Genomic DNA, 11,611 nt, shown 5'->3' with positions numbered 1-11,611 from the left:
TGGCTGGCCTCCGTGAACACGTTCACCACGACAAAGAAGTCGCTCTTTATTTCATAATGGCTTTGCAGCAAGATTCTTCACAGCTGCGCATGTGCAAGTAATCACTCTGGACAAGCTTTCGTGTCTGCAGCTCTGTCAGCCATATTTCTGCACCATCTTTTAGGCCTTACTTCAGAAACTATTATTAAACAAACACAAGACATCAATTAATTAAAGATTGAGACCCATTCTGTTACCCTCCCCCTTTGCTAATTAACCCTGTAAATTATGTTACCTAGCAAAGCACACAAAAGCAGCTTTATATTTACCTGTCCTTTTCGAAATGGCAGGAACTCCAAGAGCTTTTATCACAAAAGACATAACATAAGCACATAAAATAAGCACATGCCATTAAATTAAACTGCTGCATTTAATACTGACAAAGACAATAGACAAGGTTAGTTTATTATTTTTCTTTGCGTTTGCAACAAAAAGCACATTAGTCCCGCGTGTGTAATCGTGAATGTATCTTTTAAACTAAGTTGATTAATAATTTTACCATAAACTTATTAGACGGATTACTTTAGTTAGGAGAGATTAACTTCGCAAGTTTGAACAAAATTGTATTCATTTCCTTGCTCCATCAGCAGCAAATAGCTGAAATATCTGTTAGAATTCCACTTTTAGCTCTGACTCTCTGGTGAAGATCAGAAATCCTGTTTCTTCTTCCAGCTCTATGCGTTCTTCCCTCGATCAGTGTTTTTTTTTGTTTGTTTCTTAAAACAAGAATTGCACCATCACTCAAAGGATGCGGTCGAGTGTTTCTGAGGTGCACAGGTTCGAATAGAGTCACCACTTGAAAAATGCAACCTGAAGGTACCGTTGATGTCGTTGAAATTGATTATCATGAAGAACAGCTAGACTCCAATTACTTTTATTAATACAAGTTCCTTTAGAAATCGGATTTGCGCAGATATCGGTGCAGCAATATTCTTTTTTAACAACAAGCACTGCACGATGTGAAGCTAGGCGATTGTACTTGGTCGATAATATTCATCAATATTGTAAATTCTTGCATTAAATAAACAGAAAGTACTTCATCATAAACTTCACAGTGCATCCAACTTCGCCTGTAAGTCTGTTATGTTTTGAGCAATCCCACGTTCCCACTTACTTGAGGAAATCCAAGTCAGGAGTTCTGACTTCACAACGCGGTTTAAAATTTGAGGAGAAGGTTTCTTAAATTCCTTGACTAGAGAAGACAAATGAAGGACATTGGGTCCATGTAAAATAATGTCCATGTAAAATAATCCCAAATAAGGAAAATAAATGATTTAAATTTTCCAGCCCACGCGGGTTCTTAATTCTTCTGCTTGTTATCATCTGATCCCATCCTCAGTCGCCAAAATGTAATGAATGAGATCAAGGTGTAGCAATTAAAGTAGTCTTTATTGGATAACAAGCAGGTACATCTTCTCCATGTCAGCCTCTCCCCCACCCATTCTAGAATCTAGCAGCAATGCATCACCCCGTTACCATGGAACCTGGCAACTAGAAAGATGCATTACGCAAGACACCACAGGTAGGCTCAACTTCCTGTATGTCCTCTTCTGATCCTTTCATTGGTCTTGCCTTGCACTTCAGGTTTTAGTTACGCTTTTATAACTGCAGAACTGCAGGTACCTGAATGCACTAACCAGACAATGGGGCCGATTATGATGGCGGACGGACCTGAGTCCGTCTGCCACTCCAGAGTAGGAGGGACCGTCCGCAGGGGCAGCGGCGGTCCCGTGCAAATTAGGATGTGACCGCCACCCTGGCGGTCACATCCTGTATTTTTAACATTGCGGCGGGTGCTGCTTGAAGCAGCACCCGCCGCAATGTTAAAAATGTAAGCTGTGCATTTGCATGCACAAAGCGGCAGGCACCGCGCTGTGCCTGCCGCTTTGTGCACGCAAATGCAGGGGGGTACCATAGGTACCCCCCATGTGCACCCCCCACCCTACCTTCATCCCTGGGGGCCCGCAACGGGCCCCCAAACACAAATCCGTATGCCTTTGCACGGCGGAAATGCCGCAGTGTAAAGGCATAGTACTCCAGACATCTTAATATGGCTGGCGGTGTCTAATAGACACCGCCAGCCATGTTAGTGCTTTTCCGCCACGGTCGGAAGGCGACCGTGGCGGAAAAGCTGCGGACGGAATGCCAGACCCACCAGCCATCCTAATATGGCAGTGGGTCTTTTGAGGCTCCGCGGCGGTTTTCCCGCATCCACCGGGCTGGCGGTAGCTTCCGCTGGCCCGGAGGATGCGGGAAAACCACAATCATAATAGGCCCCAATGATTGGATGAGGCACCCAACATCTCTCTAGCATTTGCCAGCCACGGAATCAGTTAGGCACAGGATTCTGTGTCTCAATGTGATGCACACAGAGCTCTTGAGTCTCTACCTCAGAGGTGGGTAGTGTTATGTTCTATTACATGTTATGTGTCTCGGTCAGCTCCTAGCAACAAGGTTCTTTTGTTGGAATCCGGATTGTGAAGTCCAGCAGAGAAGCTTGGCTGTGGAGCTGAGAGGTTGACACTGGGGGTCGTTATGGATATACTTAAATAAATCTACTTTCTCCATCTACTGTGTCCTGTGATTACAAAAGGTAGTCTATCTGGTTCTGCTATCTATTGCACCTTGGTAGTTGCAGCTTTACTTTAGAAAGCAGGAGTACAGCTAACGTAATGCACAGCAGGGCTATACTACGAACAACGGTCTTGTCCTAATAAATATAATTGTACTGTCACAGCTCAGCTTGTTACAGTACTCGGTTCACAACTAACTGTGTGAAATAGATACTTGCACCCAACAAGGGAGAACTTGCAGTCTTAGCTCGCCTTCTACGTACGTCATGACCGGAAACAGCACGAGGTCTGCAGCTTGCATGCTAAAAATGCGAAAGGCGGGCCGACATCGGCCCCTGCCACAGTTATGGCGGGGCGCACCAGCCCCCACCCACTACCCCGGGTCCCCTGGTGACCCGGAAGTGATTGAGTCACTTCTGGGTCACTAGGGAACAAAGGCCAGGCCAGTTAGTTCCGGCCTGGCCGATGAGGGGTTAAAAGGCCATGGAGCGTGATGGAGCGAGCTTTAGAAAATATTTTATTCTAGCTCGTGATGTCATACTTTCATAACTTGAAATAATATATTAATGAGTGTTTGCATGATTTGTTTGATTAAACCAACCTAGATTAAGTTTGCACCACACATATACAAGCGGGAAACTAATTACATGTGCTCTTGTTGCATTTTCAAGTCTGTTTTTGTAACACATTATTAATATTGTCCTGTTTGTTATGTCTGTCCTATTGTCTTTGTCACTATTAAAATGCAGCTGATCATTCATGGCATGTGCTTTTATATGTGCTTACATGTATGTCCTATGTTGTGTTTGTCTGTCTGTGTATTATTTAATCATCTTTTTACTCTTTCAGAAACATAAAGCTGGATTACATGAAGAATGGTAGTTATTTTATGTGTTGCTTTATTTGTTTCCTTTTGCTAAATGTCTTTTATTAGTGGGTTAATTAATAATTAGCAAGGGCTGGGTGGTACAGAAGGGTTTGTTTTACCTGAATTAATTATTCTTTTGTGTTTGTTTAAATAATAGTTTTCTGAAAAAGTGATGCAAGCTGAAAGTGGCGCAGTGACGCAAGCAAAAAGTGGCGCAGAAAATTGACGCCTTCTAAAAGAGGCCTGCTGATGCTAAGCCACAGGAGAAAGTTTATTTTGAAAAAAGATGACAAGCCTACAAACTTTTATTGTGAAATCTTTAAAAAAAGGAACTGCTAAAGACAACTCTGTGGAGTGGGTTTGGATGTGCCACGGAAAGCTCAGAACGGTCAGGCTCAAGGTTGAAAGGAAGAGACGTGACAAGATTTTGTATTGCTTGAACATTTTTGCTACAAAATGTAGCAGACTAAGGAACTGTCGCCAAGACTCTATGCATGAACAATGGCTCTGTGCAAAGCCTGATCTCGTGGTGGAAGATGTCACAGTTTACTGTGGCGTGAGGTGGTTTAACCAATGGAGAGCCAGAATTCAGCTAATGGAATGTGAAAAATAGTTAGCTCAGCTTAATTTAGGGTATAAGAATAGGCTTTAGCTGCAGATTTTTGGCTTACGCTTTTGATTCCAGAGGGACGTGTTCTGCTGTCCGATGATTACACGTAAGAAATGTAACTTTTTAAGATTTTTTTTCCAGGCGATGAGGGTAGAGACAGAGAGTTAGTTAGGTTTTGGAAATGCTCTTTTTCACTTATTTCTGCTAATGAATAATATTTTCTTGAATTAAGCTCTCTTTATAAATGCTGAATAAATCTTTCTTATGACTTTTTCTAATGCTTGCTTAATAAAGTTCCAAACCTAAGTTTTCTTGAATATGTTTTAATAAACTTTTAAAATGACAAGCTGGTCTTGTTTATTGTGAATGTCTTAAACAAACATATTTGATCTATTCACCTCATGATTTCTTATGGGCCTGGTATTGATTGGTAAGTGTAAGTGTGATAGTGGATTATGACATCATTTATAAAGAATTTTAGTAGCTGCGCTTCATCAATTTGGTAGCTTCAGACGGTTATATGTTGTTTTTGACATGTATGTTACATATATGTTGGTATAGTCATAGGATTGATGTTTAACAAATGTTAAGTTTCTTGATTTTGTCAAATTGTTATATGTAGTATGTAATCTTTAAGGGTTTTTCCAGCTGTGAAAAATTCCTGGTATGCCATGGCAAGAGTAGTGTGACTAGAAGAGTTACACAGTGCATTTGTCTGTTTCAAAATTGTGGTATAGAATATATCACGTGTTGTGGACGTACAACACAAGTTTAGGGACCTTAGATTGCATGGTTGAATGTATAGTGAGGATTGCCTATGAAATTGTAGCATTAAGCAGAGGGACCTGGTGAGCCTGTTTTAAAACTTTCTGTGAAAAGAGTAGTAGGATTTATCCAAGCTTGTGTGAAGGGTAAGAGTTATTTTTCTTCTAGGATTTGAGTCCAAAGAAGGAAGGTAGGTGTTGTTTCTTTCCTAAGGTTAGAGTCCTAAGGAAGAGATAGCGTTGTTTTCTTACTGGCGATTCTGGATTACTACGGTTGGTTAGAGTCCTACTGAAGTTTTCATGTATGTATGATCAGGGTTTTCTTGTTTGAAAGTGTGTGAATGGTCTGTAAAACTGAAGGGTAGGGTAAGAATTACTCTATTGGCAATTGAGACTATTCTGTGTGAATAGCGTCGTCTATTCCACGCTGAGAATACTTGAATGAATGTGTAAAACTATCTTTTTGTTTAGAGAAGCAGACAAATGGTTTCCTTTATGTAGTTATTAATTGCGTTTTTAAAAAGTAATTGGAAAGTGTTTTGAACCCTTCTGGGTAAAGTAAAAGCACTGAAAGGTGTTTTGCGCTATTTAAATACATTCAAAAAGCATTGCGCGCTATTTAAAATAATTGAAAAATGCCCTGATCGAAAATGTGAAGGAGGGGCTATTTTAGGAGCGAGAAAGTGTGGGGAGAGACTGGAGCTGCAGCGGCCGTGTACGTCATAGCCCCGCCGCGCTCTAATTGGTTAAGGTGTTAAGCGCGTTTCATTGATTTAGAGTGGTCACGCAATGATTGGTTGATGCGCGTTACCACAGTTATCCAAGTTGTTTACAAAATTAAATGTCCCCGCTTTGGTTTTCTTTCTCACTAGCTACAGCTGCGAGTATTACAGCTGATGCGGGAGCGTTGTGCGTAGAGTTGTCAGCTCAGCTCATTTTGTAAGGGAGGGGCTGAATTAGGAGTAATAGCGTGTGGGAGAACCTGCAGCCGCAGCTGCTGCATGTGTCAGAGCCTGCCGCGCTCTGATTGGTTTATGCCCCTGGACTGTCAGAGCAAGCGCTCTCATTGGTTAAAGTGCGATTAAATACAAATATTTCATTAAACTCATTGCACTATTTAAGAAAGCTTGACCCCCATCCCTACGAGCTTTTTGCTATTTGTGCTCTCTTGGCAGGCTTCGTAAATAAGTGAGCCCCTAAACGACGCGCCTGGCTGTTCACGCTGACAGATTGTTTTTCTGCCGAGCATTTTTGTGAAGGAGGAGGGGGGCTGCTAGGAGCGAGTGGGAGAGCTGCCTGCAGCGACTGACTACGTCAGCCGCCGCGCTCCCATTGGTTAAACGCTCCGTCGCGTCATAGCAAAGCCGCGCACCCATTGGATGGTGACGCGTCGTGTCAGAGGCAGAGCCGCGCTCTGATTGGGCGAGGCTCTGTGTGTTGTCCAAGGTCTGGAATTGTATTTCTAAGTCCCCGTTTTGAATTGTTGCTTTGCCTTGGGTGTTGCGCGCATTGATAGGAGCACGTGTGGAGGGAGAATTTCTGCGTTGTAGAGTGTGCGCGTAGTGTCACGAGGAGACGCGTTCCTATTGGGTAAAACTCCTGGCGCGTCATAGTGGAGCCGCGTTCCGATTGGCTGGGGCGTCTAAAACGTCACGACACAGCTTCGCCCTGATTGGCTGAGGCGACGTTGTGCTGTGATTAGCTAAGCCTCCGCTTTAGTTGGTTTCCTCGCGCTGTTGTTTTTAAAGGCTGACGCTGTCACACGCTGTGCAAATAAATATGGTGACAGCTGTCAGTGAGCGTTGTTGAGCGCAAGAGTGCAGAGAAAGAGAGGCAGCAGCAGCACCAATAACATTACAGCTGTTACCAATAAAGTTTCATGAAGAGAAAGACTGCAGCAGATATAGTGTGTTTCATAGCAAAAGCAACACTGTAATTAGTTGAGCATCACAAAAGCAGTGCTTTTATTGGCCCTAGTGTTACAGAAGCAGCATTGTGGTTGGCTAAGTGTTGTAGTGGCTGCACGGATTGGCCCAAGCATTTATGTGCTATGGTTGGCTAATACACATTGTTTAATTTGCTGAGTAATTGGGATTTAAATTGTTTAACACCGCTAGTGATTACATTATATTGGAAGATGTTTTAGCCTTAGTTTTGCTTAGAATTACTGCCTCCATAGATTTGCATGCATCATAGCAATTGCGCCTGAAACATTATAGTGGCTGCAATGAATGAAAATAAGGATTTAAAGATTTCGTAAAGGGTATATGGGACAAAGGAAAGCAGATTTGGGTTAATTTTATTGATAAAGGAATCTAAAGGGTTTTTACAGCAAGATAAATTATTTAAATTAAAGGGAAACACATCAAGTTTTCTTTTTCCACAGCTGATGATGCAGAAAGGTGTGTAAGTGCAAATAAAATACATTTTAAACATACCAATAACATTTAGGTGTTTTGTTGTTGCAAAAGAAATATTTTTATATATTGCTGTTTTATAAATACATATTTCTTTCCAGGTTTATTAAAAATAAAAGATACAGGTAAATTAGGAGTTATATTAAATTAATAAGGTTATAACATTTTACTTCACCTGACCTTGTCAAATTAATTAATTAATTGATCAGCAAACGCTATTAGGCCAATTAAGTGAACGCATTTACTAATTGAGATTAATTATTATTAAAGGTGAGTATTTTAAAACATGGATAATTATTATTTAAAGACGAAGAAAATGTTTTTCTGCTATCAGAAAATGGAAAATATATTCAAACAGGTTAAAAGGGTTGTTGCTACATGTGAGAGCAAATTAATGAATAAACAGGTGAGTAATGAAGTAACTAGTAAGCATAATAAAAATACAGATGCTAAAGATGCAGTTTTAAATGACACATATTCTGAAAGAATACCACCTCCCCCAAAAGAAATAATGTTTAATGAAAATTCGATTCCCAAATTAGCGAATGTAAGTAATAAACCTGTCAGAGAAGAATTAATTGATCATTATAAAAATTATGTTGTAAATACAGATAAGGACAGAAATAAAAGCAGATTCCCAGAACAGATTAATGTGACGCCAAGAAAGCAGATTATTGTAAAGCCAAGAGTCCCAGTCCAGATTAATGGAGTCCCAGTCCAGACCCCTTCTCAAGATGTCACAACAGGTAGGTATGATGAAATGCCTAGTACTTCTGAAATTAATATTCCTGATCATGTAAGTTATACAAATGATTTAATTGAGCAGTTAACGTCAGACATGGAAGCAGTGACAGTTCCTGTGACAATTGAACCTGTTCCCCCAGTGCTTAGAAAAGATGAAACTAGTCCCACAGCTTTAACGGTCCCAATTCAAAAGTTTGCTGAAAAACTTTATTCTAATGTACCTGAAAATGAGCTAATAATGATTCAAACTCAGCAAGAGAGAGTGATGACTTTAGTTTCACCTAGTGAAAACTCTGACCTGATTGACCTGACACAACCTGGTGAGTACAAATTACAGGATAATACAATGAGTACAGATAGATTAAAAAGATTGCAGGATGATGAGAACATTGAAGGCTTGAACAATACAGGTAGGATTGCCTCTGTCCATATAAAGGATTTAATTTGGGCTTTGAGAAAAAGGGGTAGTCCGAATAAATGGAAAACAAAATGGACAAAGAAAAAGAAGAAGGAAAAAGCGACTTTAGCTTTTGTAGGAGAGTGTAAAAATTCACAGATGCAGAATGAGATAAATCAGCAGCAACAGCTGCTGAATCAACAGCTACAAATTCAGCGACAGGTGGTGATTCAGCAGAATGAGATATGTTCGCCGCTATTTCTAAATTATGTTAATGAGCAGAAATACAATACAGATACAGGATTCAGTGGAGTCCAAGAAAACAGATCTGATCCAGTTAAAATTGCAAACAAGCAGGGAAATTCATTTCCTAATGTTCCACAGTACAAGATGAAGCCAGAAATAATTCCTGTTATTGAAACATTCATTAAGCAGGGTGTCCTAAAAGAGATTGAGAACAGTCTTTGTGACTCACCAGATATGGGGATTAGAAAGCCAGATGAAACGTACAAAATAATACAGGACCTGAGAAAGGTTAACGAGATAGTTATCTCTTGTTGTCCTTTTGTGCCCAAACCAGTAGAGATCCTTTGTCAGATACCACATGATACTGAGTGGTATTGGGTCCCAATGTACCCAGAGAGTCAAATAATTTTTGCTTTCAGGTTCCAAGAAAGAGAGAAAATTCCCAGACAGGTAACTATTGAGAGAAATAAAATGATTCAGGCAATGGAATACCCAAAGTCACAAAAACAGGTAAGAATGCTCCTAGGCATGGTTGGTTACTGTTGCCAATGAATTAGTGCTTTCTTAGTGTTTGCAAAACCATTGCAGAAACTGACAAAAGCAGATATAAAAGACCCAATTGTCCTGAAAGAAATTAAACTTGAAGCCATTGAGCAATTTAAAAAGAGTTTGAGTGAAGCTCCTGTTCAGGGCAAGCCAGACTTCAACAAAGAATCTGAGCTTCTAGACCAAATAGCAGAGATAAAATGTGCTGGAGAGAAAAATGATCATGTCTCAAAAGGCAATGAGCACGCAGGTACCATTGTTAAGTTTTGTGCTCAGGAGTGGGTTGCAATCAATGGGGAAAAATTCAATGAACATGTTTCATGCATCCTCATACTAATCTTTGCAATTCAGACATGGCAAGAGTTAAAACAATTACAAGATGAGGCATAAGATGAGGAGAAAAATACATGGCTCAAAGAAGGTTGCAGATAGCGAGAAGAGGATGAAATTTGGTTTTACAGAGATGACAGACCTATTATGCCCAATTGCATGATTGCTGACATGGCACGGATGTACCATGGTCCAGGTCATTTAGAAAAAGATACAAAGATTGGACTGTTCAGGGAAACATGTCTGACATGTCAGAAAAACACATGCCAGAAAAACAATCCAGATCAAAAGACAATTGAGAATTTGGGAACCATAGGCCGGGAGGGTGGTTCATTTGCAAAAATTCAAATAGATTTCTTTGAAATGCCTCAACATAACAAACTGAGATATGTCCTAGTTATCATTTGTTTATTTTCAAAATGGGAGGAAGCTTTTCCAACAAGAAAGTATGATACAGTTTCTGTATTCCATCAGTTGGGAACAGATGTGGAAAAGGAGCAGGCTCATGATTTATTGCCAAGAGACTTGGTCAGAACAAAGGTTCATCGGAGGAGAAACTGTCTAGTACCCAGGTGGCAGAAAGCAAGTCAGGTGACAACAGATACTGGATGGATGCATATCAGTAATACCCTTTGTGTACCTGAACCTGATAACACTGATGAAGTTAGTGAAGATACTACAACTGATTCAGACTCTGAAAAAGAAATTCCTGAAGAAAATTCAGATCTTGAAGATCGACAAGGTGGTCGACATCTGGATGATGATGTCAAAAATCCAGATCTTGAAGATCGACAAGGTGGTCGACATCTGGATGATGATGTCAATGTGAATGAAACATTGAATGAAGAAGATCTAGAGATTGTGATTCTAGATTCAGAAAATGATGAAAATCTGATAGAAAAAGAATCTAAAGAAAAAGAAGAAGATTCAGAAGCAGAAAATTCTGAGCAAGAAGATAATCAAGTCCAGGAGAGTATTGAAAAGCAGAAGAGTAGCTCTGAATGCGGGAACAAGAATCCTGAAACTGGGAAGCTAAAGGTGATCCCTGAAGAAGAGGAAGAATTACCAAGTACCAGCTGTAAGGATGATGTTTCTAACGGAGTGAAGCTGCCGAGTAAAGAAGTTCCTTGGTACAGATTTAAAGTCTCAGAAAATGATATAGACGGGAGTGATGAAGAGTCTGAGATAAGAAGATTCGGAAAAAGGGCTTGGAAAGCTGAATGTAAAGAAAACAAGCCTAAGAAGAAACTCTTGAGAAAAGGTGATGTCTGGCCTAAAGATTTAAAATTCAAATATGAAGTATCAAATAAGAAGAGTGATTCAGACAAAAAAGAGCAAGCTGAAGAGAAAATTGAAGTGATTACCAAAAAGAGCAAAAGACCATTGAGACCAAATGTAAAATACAAGTCTCCAGAATGGGCCTACATAACTATCACTCCAATAGTTGAGGAGCGCAGTAGCAGTCAAAATGATGACAATGACTAGGTTTAGTTTTTTTTTTTTAAGTTGAGGTTTATTTTTGGCATAAGGCTGAAGAAATTGTGTTAGGGTGACACAAGGTCGAAGAAATTGTGTTAGCTGGAAACACTTTTATGTAAGACGCAAGGTCGAAGAAAACATGTTTTAGAATTAAAAAAAAAAAAAGAGGGGGTATATACTATGTACTAATTTTTCACAAATTTTCAAAAATTTACTTTTTGTTTTTTTGTTTAGTTTTATACTACTCAGATTGATATTTGTTTTGTTGGTGCAATTCAAAATGTAGTTATGCAATTTTAAACTTAGTTACCTAAATTCATTGGGGGTTGGGGATTCAAAGGTGGAAAGGATTCAATTTAGCTGAATAAAGAAAAGGTAAAGGATATAGAATTAGTAGAATCTAGGACTCAATACTAATTATGAGATAGATGAAATTAGAGCTTAAATACTAATCCTGAGTAAGCCTGAAACATGTTCAATAGATAAAAATTTTAATTAAAATTTTTGGGTGTTGTTTGGTGATTTTGAAATCACCAGATGAGGGAGTTGATGGAGCGAGCTTTAGAAAATATTTTATTCTAGCTCGTGATGTCATACT

This window comes from Lissotriton vulgaris, chromosome 7 (assembly GCF_964263255.1).
Source record: "Lissotriton vulgaris chromosome 7, aLisVul1.2, whole genome shotgun sequence".
NCBI lineage: Eukaryota > Metazoa > Chordata > Amphibia > Caudata > Salamandridae > Lissotriton > Lissotriton vulgaris.
The sequence above is the reverse complement of the archived record's forward strand: the minus strand, read 5'-3'. Positions refer to the sequence as shown.